A 16331-nucleotide genomic window follows, 5' to 3' on the forward strand; every position below is an offset into this window, starting at 1 on the left:
CCATAGGTCATGGAAGAATTTAGCTCAGCCGGAAAATCAAAAGCCTCACCTTCACGCTTTGCGACTCCTACTCTACTTTCCCACCTTTGAGGGCAATCCACTTTTTTTTTTTTTTTTGCCATGAGCACCACGGTCTCACAACTCAAAGTGCTAATTCTCATATCGGCCGCTTTGCGCTCGGCTGCTGCAAACCTCAGTGATAGCTGGAGGTCGCTGCTTGATGAAGCCAGCATGACCTCATCTGCAAATAGCAGAGATACGAACCCCCAGAAATCCACTGCTTGTGTCTAGAAAGTCTGGGCAGCCCTGGAGTCCAGTGGCCACCGAGAAAAATACTGACTGAAGATTTCCCCAGATTAAATGCTGTTAAATGTCTTGGTAGGAATTTATTATCATACTGGCAGCATAAAATTAGAGAGAGGGGATTTTAGGTGGCGGGAATAAGATGCTTACCTTTGCCAGCATCCCTGTTTGGACACAGACTATATTAGATTTGTCTTTTTACAGATCTTTAGGTTAATCGTTTTTACAGTGATATGGATTTTATCTTCTTCTTTTCTCTTTGTGTTGCAGGCAGGACGCCAGTGACCTCTCTGGACCGATACAAAGGTACTGTAATACATCTTTTCCTCATTGTCCTTCTCTTTCCTTTTCCACCCTCACTCCTTCGCTTCCCTTTGGCCTCATCTGCAACGAAGCGTGCCATCTCCAGGCTTAAGGCCAAGCACTGGCTGCATCAACACTGGAGTGGTGTTTTGGAAGGGGGTTTGTAGAAGGACAGAAGGAGGATGAGATGAGGTCGTGGGTAGACGGAGAGAAAGACAGAGAAGTAAAAGAAAAGAGAGAGGGGAAATTAAAAGGGAGAGATGTGACGTGCCTCAGATCTATGGCCAAAGAGGGTCATTAAACTAAACCCTTCGGCGACAGAACGACAGATCAAGAGAGGGGAGGGGGGGGGAGGTTTAAATAAGGGCCAGCCTTAAAATAGCATTACCTATTTCTCATCTGAGGCCTAGTTAACAGGAAAAGAATGAATATCCTGCCCTGAAAACCATCAGTGCCCTCCCATTTCTTACAGCGCGGAGTGAGAAGTTTTTATCTGTCGGCTCCATTTAAACTCATAAGGATTTCTAATGAGCCTATAATGCTTTATGATCTGAATTATAATCACAGATAATGCTTACGGTTGCAATAAATATTACATTTATGAACTGCAGGTGTTAATGACTGGTTATCCAACAAAGACCCTAATAATAGAACATCTCATAAACATTTATAGGATCCATAATACATCAGCAGGTGCTGCTGTAAGTATGGTCACTGCTGCATTGAAGGATACTCCAAAACTACAATCGTGCTGCTTTCGTGAACCGCGGAGAGAAACATAAATTTAGCAGGCAAACAATAAAGAAGGATAAATGTTGTGTGGATGAAAATGTGAGTTTTTAAAGCAGTTATTTCTCTTTATAATACAGCATAAAACAACAAAGAGAGAAGGTGATGAAATGTTCGCTGTGATGGATTACCTATCCTTAGTGAGTTTTAAGTCTCTGTGAGCTGATTTTTGCTCCGGAGTGAAATGAACTGAATCTAACGACTCCCCGGAAAGTAAGAAATCCATTTAAAAACTTGGAGTATATTTAGAAAATGCTCAGCAGTAATATAAAGAATATGCGATTTTAATGGACTGAATCGTGTCCAACCACTGATGTGGTCCTTTAAGTAACCCAGTAGCTCTATAATTTTAATATGTATCTTTTATTTTTTTTAATATATACATTTTTTTTGTTGTTTTAAAAACAGTCTAACCTCTAAATAAGTGCTTTGTACTTTGGAAGCTCGGGAAGAAAATGGATAACATGTTGCCACACAATGATGAGTTCTACATCTGCTGATTTTCAATACTAAAGTCTTTAAATAGCATCGGTCTGAAGCTGCTCCTGACAGGCAAACACGGCAGGTAAATCAGCTGAGATCAAAAAAACAACATCCAGCATGGAACGCGACACTGGCGGAAAAGAGGCAAAAGCACGAGAGGAAAAGCGAGAGACGACGACTGTGGCTGTGAATAATTAGGCAAAATAGTTTGCTTTTGTTTTTCTCTCTGATTGGAGAAAATAAGCGAGGCTGTGACTGTCGCATGAGCTCTCATAGACACACACCAATGTGTGTTAGGCACTAATCCGCCACACAGCTGCGTCATTCCGGAACGTGTGTTTACTTCCTCTGTGCCTGTACCGCCGCCACCATCGCCGCCGCCGACCCCCCACAATCCCCCGCAAACACACAAACACACACGCACGCACACACACACACACACATACAATTGCACAAAAGAGAACTGGGCGTATAATTTGATCCTGTGCGCTCTCCTCCTCTAATGAAGCTCTCTGGCGGTTTGACTGACACCCGGCTCGTTATTTAAGTGTCTGTTTTGGGCCAGGAGGAAGAAGAGGAGCTGGGGCAACGATGGAAGAGGAGGAGGAGGAGGAGGAATAGGGGTTGGGGAGAGAAAGATAGGAAAAGTGTCAGCAAGGGAGCTGAAAAAGAGGATGGGATTGGAATTGGGAGGATAGGGATAGATAAAGGGACTACAGGAAATGAAAACAGACTGCAAGGATGGAGTAGGCACAGAGAAAAAGAGGATCACGGGAGTCGTAGGGAGTAAATGAGAGGTGTAAAAAAAAGGTGAAGAGTTTTTTTGAAAAAAGAGGACAACTGCAATCAAGAGAAAAGGAGAGTTCGGGAGGAGGAAGAGCTGATGCCGGAAACAGGGGTGATAAAGGGTGTGGAGGGATTGTGTGCATGAGTGTGTATAATTGCAGGTCTTTGTCCTGATAATGTTCTTTGAAGGCACACAGCTGATAATTAGCAGGCATGGCTCCACGGATGCCTTTCAGCATCGGTCATTATGAGCCGCAAACCCACTATTGGCTCTGACATGACCTCCTGAGATGGTGGGGATGCTGCGTACACACACACACACACACACACACACGTGCGCGCACGCGGCGAGCTCACGCCACAAAACGCACCAATTGTGGTAAACAAGCGTTGATTAGTGTATGAATAGCATAAGCTCACGAGTGGAACAGATACAACAGCTCTCTGAAGGCCTCAAGTTCCTCTTTGGCATGAGGGCTGCAGGTGCGTGTGACACGCACAAATGCACTCGCACTTCCTGTTTACAGAGCCAGACCCACACAGACAGCAGAGACTGTAATTACAGGGATTCACACAATGTGGCGTCCCGGTACGCTGCGTCCGTTATTGCCTCCCCGGTTGCCACATGACAACAGCGGTCCCCTGCTATGGAGACTGCCTGATGCGCCGCTCCTGGCCCCACCTCCCCAAGTATTCCCACATCTGAATATTTATGAGACAGGAACTGGCAGTAAGAAGACAAGGGCTGGGGTATTCTCTCTCTCCTCTGCAGTGACAGTTATCAGTGTTAAAGGCTCCTTCCTGAGCTTTAATTTGTCCCCCAGTGAGAAAATGTCCAGTAAGAGCAGCAGCGTGGCAGATTTCTCTGCATTTTTTTTTGCCGCTTTTTGCACCAGACCTTAAGGATTTGATGCATTTTGCCAATAAGGGTAATGGCGCTGATTTTTAACACATAAACACGGGCCAGAGAAGTAGGAGCCTGGTGTGCTGGACATTCTCACAGTGCAAAAATCGCCTCCAGTGCAGCACGTGCAGCTTTGAAGCCAGCAGAAAGGAGAGGATCCAGGGGTATCTGTTCTTGCTCTGTTATTTGCATCAGTTTCCTAAAACTTGAGCGTGAAATTTTCTTCCTGGCGTGATCAGAATGTGCAAGAAAATATCAGCACAAGGTCCTTCTGCTACCCTTTATCTGGCTTTCAGCTTAGCTTAGGTGCCATCATGTGACCAAAGAGCCGATGCTAATCAGGTGGTTACGAGTGGTCAAAAATACTGAAACTGTTGCAGCAGGAAAAGTGAGATTATAATTCTTATTGGGTTTTTAATTGTGGGAGGCTATGCCGGTGTCACGCTCGCTGTTCATCCATTTTTCATCCAAACACATGAATTATGAAAACCTGCTAATAACGGGGAGGGAAAGAGTAGGAGAGGAGAGGAGAGAAGAGTCTGTGTGCAGAGAGCTGGATGGACTTTTAGATATCTTTTCTTCCCTCACTTCCCAACAATCTGTCTCTTTTCTCTCTCCAGAGAGTTTTTTTTTCTTTTTGAATGACACAGGGGTTCAATTTGTGGTGAACACACACACACACACACACACACACACACACACACAGAGGCTGGGTGGCAGGTGAACATACAGAGGTCCAGGAGGGGCTTACTTCTGTATGTGTGATTTAGACCATTGACCTGGAACACATTGAGTACTGAGAGAAAAAACTATAGACACACACACACACACACACACCCTTCATTACTGCTTGTTTTTTTCCATTAACACAATAATAATAACAGTTTTTATAATGCTTATTTATCAGGCAGTCCCAGCTTATTTGATCTGTTTTTGTTAATTTAACTGCTCACTCAGTAATATTAGTTTTTAAAAAGATTTTTATACTGTTTTGAATTTGTTAGGTTATGTGTTTTAGAACATGAAAAGAATTAAATAATGTTTACTACCACTATTTCCAGATGTATTTATTTCATTTATTATTCAATTTATTGCGTAACTCTTTTTATATTTTAATATATAATTGCATTTTTTTATTATTTATTTTTATTGTTATTTTAGCAAGCATCAATTAGTATAGTGTTAAACTAGTATAACACAATATAGTTTATAATATTTTACTATGTTTAAATGTTTTCTTTTTATTTTATTTATTATGTGTTTATTTTGTTTTCTAGGGTTGCAATTTTTTTTATCTTATTTAATAATAATGGAATTTTTTTTTAATCAATCCAGAACAATACTAGTATGAGAGCAGATTCATCTAAACCACCATCACCACACACACACACACACACACACACACACTCTCACGCAGTCAGGGCGTCATGCCCCAAGGTTTTCTGGGATAGTGGAGTGTTCCTTCTTCCAGCTGATGCTCCCTCTCTGAGACAGGGAGAAGCTGAACTCATGGGCGTGTCTTTGCATTGCAGTGATTTCCTAAAATGATCAAATATATTGCAGTTATGATTGTGCATCCATTTCACTTGAGTCCTGATTGCAAGTGCGCTCTTATTAGCAACTTCTACTCCAGCAGAAACAGTGTTGTTGCCATAATTAATCATTATCACATTAATTTTGTTTGTATGATTACTGTACCGCGGTATAAAGAAACACTTTTTTTTGTTGCTGCTGTTCTTTGTGAAATTAGTTCTTCAAGCGCAGTAATGATTCAGTAACAAGATTGTGATCTGGAAAAATATCTTTAGATTTGCTGTTACTTTCCTTTTCCATTTTCATTTGCTTGTTTGCACGTTCCCACATTTTTCTTTTTTTTTTAAGGCACATATGCATGCCTCAGTGTGTGTGTGTGTGTGTGTGTGTGTGTGTGTGTGTGTGTGTGTGTGTGTGTGTGTGTGAGATGTTGGGGGAACTCAGTGTGACTTTTTTTTCCTCTTTTTTGAGAGGCTCCAGATGGCTGAGAGACAGGTGAGCCAATTAGCGAGTCTCACTACACAGCAACATCATCACACCGGCGGAGCACGACAGCGAAACACACAAGCACACACACCTATACACACACACACATACACACACACACACACAGACACAAGCATAAAAAAAAAAAATACCCGTATTCCACATGACTGCTGTAATGTTAGCACTACCACCGTAATGTCCTGATGTGTGTCTTAGTCCGTCAATACGTTGTCGTGAGCTCGTCAATGTCACAGCGCAGATCAAATTGATTTTGGAATATGTAACGATTCTGGGAAATGATGACAAATGATCCCCTAATGTTAGCTTATTATCACTCCCGCAACATACAGTGCTGTGTGACTATACTGTGGCCCATTATGCATGTTTTATACGACCCAGAAAACAGGCATAATGGGCAGATTTGAATTGATTTGCTTGTGTATTCATTTATTTTCAAGGAGCCAAAAATATTTCAGCAAGCCTCGCTGATGTTCATTATAATTCTAATGAAGTCGAAATCTTCACAAAGGAGGAGAGAGCGGCAGGAAGACAGCAAGTCTAAACAAAACAACAACCTTTATCTGTCTTCCTCTCTTCATCCCTCTTTCTATCCCTCTTTTTTCCCCCCTCTCGTGTCATCTCTTTTGCTCTCTTTCAATGCCGAATAGCTGAATATTAGGCGCAGAAATTGCAGACTTAGCCGGTAATTAGCCGTCAGCCGCGGTGGAAAACACACCTGACCCTTTGCACTGCTCCCAGCTTCTAGATGCAAACAATGCCCACACACATATGCATCCATATGATGCAACACATGCACTTGTATGGTGCTTATTATTTAAAAGGCTGCTGTGTTTGTGTATTTCTCTTTTTGTTAAGGGATAATTGAGCAGCCATGACGGCTGCTTTCCCACCTAATGGAAGGGGACAAATTAATCTCTCTGTGCTAATGTCTGCAAATGGAACAGGACCACTCCTGCCACCTCCATGCTCAACTAACCTGCTTGGTGTTAGTGCATATGAGGATAATGTAAAGCTCTGTCAGCTCTGATGATGGATGTTGCACAGCTAGTGTGATTTGCCTTCTGGGAAGAATTTTGGATCACAAAAAAAAAAGTATAATATTTTTTTTAATTGACTAATCATATGGAAACAATATGCTTTTGTGGTATAGTTTTCAGGCCAGTCTTACCTGTTACATATCCTTCCAATGAATCCCACACCTCGAGGTATGAAACGCAAGTATGCATATAGGATTGGTATTAAGTAGATACTTTAAATCATAATGTGAGGAAAAAAGTTGGATTGCAGTAACTGCAGTAAAAGGTAGTGGCAATAAAATTGCTTTTTTTTTTTGGATTCTTTGTCAGTCACCAGGCAAGATCTGTAAATAATGCAGGCACTGCACAGCCACACACCTTGAATTTGTAAGTGCTGTGTCTTTGCATCTCAAGCATTTTGTATGATCTTCGTGAAACTGTGAAAATGTGTTTAGACCATAAACAATCATATTCATACACTGGGGGTAGATACATTGCCACTTGCATGAAAAGACCAATTTTATACATCCTCAGGTATATAAATCTAACTGTAAATCAATCGAGCATAGCTTCAGTTCAGGCAATGCAGTTCAGTCTGGTAACTGTAGCACCAATTAACAGCAACAGTCATCTCAAGACATTGTAAGTAAAGACACTACAATATTAAGCGAGAACCTCAAGTATCAGACGATCTGCTACGAGCAGCGCTTGGCGAAGGTGGGAAGGAAGAACTCCCTTTTATCAGGAAGAGACTTCCAGCAGAAACAGGCGAAGGCAGCTATCTACCAGAGGGTTGAGGAGAAAGAGAAGAGAATAAAGAACGTGAACAACAAACAGGACAAAATACAAACTATGGGAGTAGAAAAAGTATATACGCATGGGGAAGGATGAGGATTACCTGATCCAGCTCTAACTATATGCTTTATCAAAAGCTTTTCATTCCACTGTCAACAGACTCCAAGAAAGCTTGAACACTGTTGACTTTGTGGCACACACGTGTCTGCGTATTTGGGATCAGTCCCTAAATCTGTAAAATTTAGGGAGTTTCCAGGTAAATTCGATAGCATCAACAAACTTTTTTATGTTTATTCTGCTTAACTTACTTAACTGTGTTCATTCCACTTAGTTTCGCTGCGTGTTTTTCTCCCAGTCATTCACGCCCTCCTCTATTGGCTCTGTGTTCCACAGAGGGGGCCCACCCCATATTTTGAGAACCACTGAGTTAAAGTAATTTTTGCAAACAGATTCCAAAAAATCAGCTCCTGCTTACGAGAAACATGAAAAATTTGTATGCTGCTTCTTCGCAAAACACCTGTGCGGCATCAGTCGGGCTGCCATCCCTGTTCGTGTTTGTACGTGCTTTGTTGAAGAATACAGGGGTGGCGGGCTGGGTGAATGTCACCCCGTTTTCCCATCTTAATAGCCCATGATCCTGCAGCCATTTTGCCTTCTAAGCCTCTTCCTGTGGATGACCTCCAGGGAAGATTGTGTTGCTGCCGCTGGAGTACAGAGGAGTTGATTACGCGGCAGTGCCGGGGCTTTGTTCTAAGCATATGCCCGTCCTTGGCTTTGCAGAGAGAGAGAGAAAAGAGATGGATGAAGAAGAAGAAGACGAAGAGGAGTCTTATCTCTCCCGCGGGGTCTTGCATCCTTTCATTCCAGATTGTCTCGGTGACCTTCTGGCCCCGCTCGGTTCATCCCGACCCTTCACTGCATCGCTTGTTTACTGTCCCATAATGACATTGTCAATGGCAACAATACATCCGCTTACCGTGAGGTGTCTGCCATCACAATGGATGAATGGCAGCGTAATGGAAAGGCGAATTTGTCCCATTGTCATCTCCAAGTCTTTGGAGGCTCTCTCCTACTTGGCCGTGTGTGCCGGTGTAAGATAAGATTAATTCTTCATATCGCGGGCTGATTGCAGAATCTTGTATCTAATGCAATTTTTATTTCCTCACCCCTCCTCCTTTCCTATTTCCCTTTTCTTTCGAACTGCAGAGTCAAGCATTTTTTTTCCCTCTCTCTTTGGGGGAAAAAAATCTAAATAATTTATCTGTGTTTTGGTGCATTTTCCCCCTCCTGTACTTGTGAGTGGAGAGAAATGGGATGGAGACAGACAGGAGGAAAGGCACATGAGAGTGTTTTTTTTTTCCTTTCCTTTTTTTTTTTTTTTGAATGGGGTGAACGTGAGCAGCATGCTGAGGAGGGTAAGAAAAGGGAGTGAAAGATGGCAGGAAGAAGGCAGAGGGGTTGAGAGAGCGAACCTTCGCTCAGCTCTCGGCTGGAGAGGGGCCTAAGAGGAGCCTGCAGACTTTGGTAATCCCTCTTTTATTAATGTGAAGCCAAGCTCAGCAGAATGCAGGCTCACAGACATACCAGAGCTGCTCACAACTGACTGTCTTTGGGCCTCACTGTCTGTCTCTTGCATGCGGATCTGCTTCACTGTCAAGACTGGCCAAGTCCAACCCCTCCCATTTGCCAGGCTAGTTAACCGCTAGACGGTAAAAACAGCATCGTGTCTGGCCCGGGTCCAGACCTAGTCCGGTGCACTTCTGCCCTGCGAGTGGAGCTCTTGAGTCTTTTGATCCCGCTCAGGTCCCGGGCTTGGGTTTTGGCACAAAATGCATCCTTCCCGTTACCATGCCCCTCACGTTACCATGACAACCCCCCTTACATCACTCAGTGCCCCCCATGTAGCCAATGGGCATTGACCTTTTGCTGTCAGAGCGTGTTAGGGAGCGAGAGGCACAAAGTGAGAGAGAGAGAGAGGAAGCGGGCGCACGGCAGAAACAACAAACACAAATAGGTCATTAAATTGTAAACACAATTTAAAAGAGACAGAGACGGCTCGGTTTGAGCCGGGCCTCAAGTTACTGCGATGTCAGCGCCACAGCTAGCGTTTGCTTTGAATGACAAAAACAAGATGCTCATCTTCATAAGGCGTGATGTCACAGCTCGGGGGGGGGGGGGGGGGGGGGGGGGGGGGGGGGGGGGGGGCGGTGGGGGCAAGGGGTTGGAAAATGTAAACACAAAGCTTTAAATTAGGGCCAAATTTGGCATATTGCAAGGCGGGAGGATCCCTGCAACCCCGAGCTTCTGTCTGTCCTATATGCTGCCATATGTTCTGTGCTCTCCATCAGTAGCCCTTTAACACAGGAGCACGTGCAGAGAGCGGGCTTCCAGCAGCAAGCAGATGCGGGCCTTCAGAGGGGTCCTCGTTAGGATAAATAAATGTAAGGAAGTATGTGGAAACACCAATTAAAAGGCAACTAGATAGAATATGAATTTAAATTAATGCTTGTTTTAACCTCTTAACACCTACAAGGGGTAAGGTTCGTGTTGCATGTTGTTTAGCATGTAGCTAAATGCAGCTGCGCCCCCTGTATAGTTCTCTAGTAGTCTGGAGGATAAATGGTTAATGAGCTGCTGAAGTTTGTTTCATCAGCAGTTGATGTTTTTTCCCTTAATATGATTTTTTTTAATACATTTAACAGGATTTGATGTCTTACTCAGCACATTCCCTTGCATTTGGCCACCAGCTTAGAATGTACTCGGCCTATTTATCAGTCCTTAATAGATATGGCTGGTAGGCACCCTCGTGTACCTGCTTGTAGTCCAAAAAGTGCGTTATCAGCCATTCTGATCTGTGATTAACTGAAAGCAGCCCACATTCTGGAGGAGACTTGTGTGAATAAGTGCGTGTAAAATCTCCAGTCGAGTTTTTCACTCGGCCCATTTTCACACATGCACAGCAGCCCTGAACTTTACCTGACAGAAGTGCATTTGAGGACAAACACTTTGAATCAGACACTGAACACCTGCCAACGTTTCTCCCACATTTGAAGGCCAAATCCACATGCCCTCCTCTTTTGCGGGTTCTCCCTTAATTTCCTCACACTTTGCTGTGCTTAACTGTAATACATGCTTGTTTCATAGATGATCTGGCAACTTATCATCTAGGAAACACATTCCCGCTATTCACTACAATTTCAACTACAACCTGGCAACTCACAACATGATTTAAAGGGTGTGCGCTCAGCTTATCGCTGCTCGAGCAGACCAGTTAAGGGCTTACGTTTCTGTTGTTGTTGCTTCACCCCTGCATTTACTGTGCAGACACAGGAAAATATCAGAAATAAATGATGGTGAGTTGAGCCATATTTCCAATTCTTCGGATGCGGATGGTGGTGAGTTTTTGACTTCTGTTCAAAAGATACTTTCAGATTAGAGCTTTCCAAATCAATTACTCATAAGTGAAATGTTGTAAAAGCATTATGCCTCTTTCCAAGTTATTAAATTGGATGTGTTACAATCATTTACATCAACACAAGTTGTCCTCTGGACAAACAGCACTGCCGTCAGTGTGCAGAGAGCTGTCGGGACCGACTACAAAGTGCAAGACTGAAAAAAAAAATGAGAGATGCTGCAAAAATATTCAACTTACACGCTCAAATTACTTCACACCTCATTGGTCTCACTGCTGTGTTGGTTATGCTAGGAACGTAGTTTTGAGGAAACAAGTTTTTTGTGTATTTTTTTTGTTTCATATTTTCCAGTCGTGTGTCTGATGCAGATTGTCCGCTGGTGTGTGCTACAGAGGAAGGGCAACTTTCCAATGGCCTCATTCTCCGGACATTCTCCAGAGATCACAAATGAAAACGCTTTTGCTAACCTATAAATCCGATCTTCAGAGACGGTGTGTTTTAACCAACCCTTAATCCTCTCTGAACTCTGACCGAGTAGTTTTGTTGCCTGAACCTAACCAACGGGTCTCACACTTTCGAAGTTGAAACACTCTGCCGATTACTTGTGATTAACTAGGAGGCACAGCCACACCGGGGTGATAATTGCCTATTAAGTTGGTGGAAGAAGACGCCTACTGGTGTGATGTCTAATGGAGTGTTGCCAACTGGTAATGGCCATTCAAAGGGCTCATAACATTTGAAACAGGTGCTTTAGATTGACATCGATACCTCTGATTAGACCACCGACAGGTCATGAAGGCCACACAGCAGCATGAGTAGAAGAAAGAAATTGAATTCTGGGATTACAGGATGTAGGTTGGGGGCCTTACGGAGTCAACAGTTTGACGTCAGCACTCGGAAATCACAGATGCTCATGTTTACTAACCTACAGCGTGCGACTCGTGAAGGTGGAGAACGAGGCAGCAGTGCAAAATGAGTGCAGAATGCACTGAGTGCATCGCTTAGCGTCATGTCGCCTGACACACTGGACATGCTATAAAGACGATTAATCAAAGTCCATAAGATGCTGTGCACACACTTTGTTAATACAACCCTGATGTTGTAACTGTTACGATATGAATTATTATCAGTAAAACAAATACATTGTTTCCTCCATTTAGAACGGCACTATAGCAGTCTATATTTAAATTTAAACTCATAACACTTTTTTTTCTCCCTCCCTTTAATGTATAAATGCTGCCTAGCGCAGCTTTAGTAACTGAATGCCTGCAGAAGTATGAGCTATTAGCCATGTAAATAACAAATCATCAGTCATCACTGTCAGCATTTATGCATTGTAATTTGAATGCATCACTCCATTCACTGCTGTGTGCTCCTTTTAGGCTTTAGGTTATTATGCTCTTTATATATTCAGCTTTCAGAGTAATAAACATAAGCAACATATGATAAGTGGCTGCAGCATATGTTGGATTTCGAGAAAATGTGTGAGATCATTAGAACAGAGTGCCAGGTATTTCCATGGCCTGTCTCGTGCTCTTATTCACCACTTTTTTGTCAACGGGCTCGCCGTGTGTCAATATTTGTCACCATCGCACGCCTGCCATCGGTTTTGGCTGAGATAAAGTGCAATGAGAGGCCGATCCGATTTGAATGGTAAACAACAGAGGCGGAAATGGGTAATTAAGTTAGAAGTTAGCAAAAGTGTCTGCTGCATTTTAATGCCGATGGCCCGTGCACGCCGGGTAATTTAGGATTTCAATTGTTGTTGTTTTTCAGTGGAATGCAGGTGTTTTGTGAAGACAGACGATTTTGCCCTGTATGCCAAACATTCTAATGAAGCTCACGTACAATCCATAATTTTAACTATTCCCCCACCTGCCAGCTAGCCCCACACACACGCACACACACACAGACACGCATGCACGCACACAGGCAGTGCACAAACAGGCAATATGCATAGTACCCACACACATACACACAATATGCACTAATGAAGCTGTTCTCCTTTCCTCTCTTTTTCGTTCCTGGCTCACTGAAACATGCATAAATCATAATAAACAGAGAGATGAATTTTTAATCAGCAGCTCCCTGCCTGTGTCTTCAGCCCCAGCCTCCTATGGGGAGGAGACGCTGTGATGTGCCAGGTATATGGAGTCTGATATGGCAGGGCCTCCTTCGGGAGGGCTGCTCACTGAGACATGCCTGTCTGCGCTGCCTCGCGCTGGGCATGATCTGCTGGACCGAGCCGTCTCTCTGGAGTTGAGACTGGCCCTTCTAAAATGCTTGCAGGAGGCTTTGGACAGTCAGAGTTGGATGCCTGAGGTGAAACCGTAAATAAAACTTGGAGTTGGATTTAAATTAGAGTGCAGTCAGTCATTAACGTACATGAAATATAGATTTAGAACATATAGATCATTTAGAAAATTATAATTCATAATTTTTGGTTGTGCACTAAAAGATTCAAATATACTTCTGGAATATTTTTTCTTCATATTTGTGTTTTGTTTTGTTTTTTCTTAAATGTAATATACTTGTTTTTGTGTGTATCGTGGGCTGCGTGGGCTGTTATGTGTAGGGCCAGAATTTTTAACCCTGTTTTTCTAAGAAAGCATCCAGTTATGCTTTTATTTCCCCACGAGAGCCTTTTCCTCAGGAGAATAAACAGCTTTGCTTAGGCTGCTGAACATGAGAATACTGCTTCTTATCGGCAGACCAGATTTTTTTGTCATTAAAGGTCATATATTTTGGTGAAACTCCGACAGAATCAGGGTGCCTGAAACGCTTCCATGAACTGGAATTAACACCGGGAGTTACGGGTATCTACTCAGAAGCCTGACTATTGCCAAAATGGTAACACCAAGTCAGGGAAGGCCTGTTAATGTTCTGAGCTGGAAAGCAGTTCATGCATCTGCAAATAAAAGGTCAATAAAAATACCATATGCAGGAGAAATCACACGTATTTGACTCTCAGTTAAATAGGGGGGAGCTTGAACTGATCATGGACCTACGAGTTATACTAGAGGCTGTGGATATTGGATACTGTATATTTGTGATATACTAATGTTTTGCATTGAGGTTATTTACATTCCATCTTAATAAACTGTGAAAATTGAGTGCACAATTGACTTCATATTGTACTTGGCCGCCTTCCATCAGCGCAGCACAACTTTACTGTGATGTACACGATTTATTTACCTCATAAAAACTTCATGAAAGGGTGGTAAAGTTGAGTTAAGCTTGGTTTATTTTCCACTCTGTCTGCAGCTCTATATCTGGAGTCTGCTTCAGGTTGAGCTGTGCCAGAAACACAGAGATGATGTGCAGTAAATGTGAATAGTGGGCATTGTTGGCATGGCGCGGTGCCGGACTGGGCCGTGCCCAGTGGTCATGCAGGCAGTCCAGAGCTGGACTGGGGCTAGGTTGTTCCAGAGCTGTAGTATTAGACTCAAATAGGCCCACAACATAACAACATGAGCTGAGCTGTCACAGGGGATTACTTCAGCTAGGCAAGCCAGCGGGGTCTCCACTGCTCTGCTGCTCTACCAGAGAGAGAGAGCAAGAGAGTGGAGGGGTGTGGGGAGGGGAAGATAGGGAAGGGGTGTGGGTGTGGGGGGGCTTGTTTCTCTGTGAGAGAAAAGGGAACAACGGCTGAGGCTGAGAGGAACAAGGCAGAAGAGAGAGAAGCAAAAAGAGACAGCTTGTTGAAAACGTCTAGCAGTGGGGGGAAAAAAAAAGGAAGACAGAAAAAGAGGACAAAAGAGGAGGAAGGAAAAGAGCGCCAGCTTGTAGCCTGATAAGGTGCATTAGTTTGCTTGTAATGTTGGAGCACTCTTCCGAGCCGGGCTTTGTGGGGAGAGTGTGTGTTGATGCTGCTCGCTGCCCCCCTCCTGTAGCCGCCAGTGCGGGATCTGTGAGAACCGACGAGTTGCTGCTGCTGAGGTACACACTCACAACACACATCTGTGCACATGTACAACACACACTCGCACGTGTGAGTACTCATTTTCTGACCCGGATGCTGCCTCCATGAGCTCCAGCAAGGGTGTGCCTTTGTTGCATGGTTACTTTGACATCAACCAGGTTCATGGGTATCTTTGTGTGTTAGGGTTTTGTGTGTGTGTTTGGGGAGGGGAGGGGGGGGGGGGGGGGGCTGACCGGAGTGCAGGCACTGGCCTATTCCTGTGTTTTTTTGGAGATTTGATGTCTAGCAGGTTTTACTGCAATGCCTCCTACCTGGACCTTCAGCCTCAGCGTTGTTAGCTGGCAGGATATTTCTCACTGCTTCCCTGCAACTGTTTGCCCAGTCAAGCGTAACATCCAATGCTTGTACTTCTGCTTTTTTTTGTGTGTATGTGTGTGTGTGCGTGTGTTCTCTATCTTCCGCTCTATTCACCCCTCCTCCTGTTGTGTTAGCAGCATAAGCAGTTCAAGCTGAAGTATTAGCAAATAAATAGCCGCTAACAGTTTTTTTTTTTTTTTTCTTCCACTGCTTTTAAATTAAACATCTGGCTGGTCAGTGTCATTCACCTTTGACTTCATTCACAGTTCAGTTGTTTTTATTTATATTCAATGTTTTTCATACAGTCGCTGTGTTTGCCTTTCAGCTAATTTACATTTTCGTATTATTCCACCCACATATACATGAATATGCATGGTTTATCGTCTTACTCGCTTCCTTGGTGTCAAGAGTTGTAGCATTTAATGATGTCAGTGTTGATTCTGAAGCTTGTAATAGAATTCTGATGTCTTAAAGTTAGAAGAAAAAAAAACAACACGTTCAGTTGGACCTACACAGTAACACACACATTATTATGTTATGAAACTGTAAAAATGTCGATTCTTTCACCGAAGACTTTTACTACCCCCTAATTGTTAGAATATTCAGGCTATGGAACCATCAAGAAGTCACCCACTGCTTTGTGAAGCTCAAATTTAGCTTTATAGCTGCCACCATATTAGTTTTTTTGCGTGATGTCATCTGCACATTGTTCGAGAGTTGTCCCCCACATTGAATGTGATGCAACCGTTCCCTGACTGGTTGGCAAGCGGTTCCTGGAGGTTGCTGGCTGCCACAAGGTTGCAAAGAGGGTGCTGCACTAGAAACCTCCTCCTAATAATCGCTTTTATTGCTAGCAGATTGCTTCTCTCACCTGTATTTAGCTTAAACACTTGCTAATTATTAGCTGAGCAGTAGTAAAACTTTAAAAAGCGTGACGCCAATGGAGAACGTTCAACTTTAAGGTAAAAGTTGCGCCGCAGCACTTCAACCAACACATTTCAAAAGGTGCAACTTTTACTTTCAAGGCAAATGGTCTCCATTTTGGGTTTGTGTTGCGTTGTCATAGTTTCACTTCTGCTTGGAGAGTAGCTGGCGAGTGTTTGTAGACAAGTTGGTCTCTTCCATGCAAACTACGAGAGACCGCAGCATTCTGCAACACAATTACAAGGAGGTTTTGGTGAACTGGTTGAAGAATACGTATTTTCCCCTAGTGACCAGTG

The 16331-nt window shown here is 43.4% G+C and overlaps 1 protein-coding gene across 1 annotated transcript in view; it reads left to right on the forward strand.

Moving 5' to 3' along the window:
- celf2 (cugbp, Elav-like family member 2) overlaps positions 1-16331 on the forward strand; it is a 217608-nt gene that overhangs the window by 43261 nt on the left and 158016 nt on the right. The window contains exon 2 of the mRNA XM_030719968.1: positions 574-609. The gene's annotated coding sequence lies outside the window, so the exon portion shown is untranslated. The remainder of the gene's footprint in view (positions 1-573; positions 610-16331) is intronic.

This window comes from Archocentrus centrarchus, chromosome 23 (genome assembly GCF_007364275.1).
Source record: "Archocentrus centrarchus isolate MPI-CPG fArcCen1 chromosome 23, fArcCen1, whole genome shotgun sequence".
NCBI classification, from domain to species: domain Eukaryota; kingdom Metazoa; phylum Chordata; class Actinopteri; order Cichliformes; family Cichlidae; genus Archocentrus; species Archocentrus centrarchus.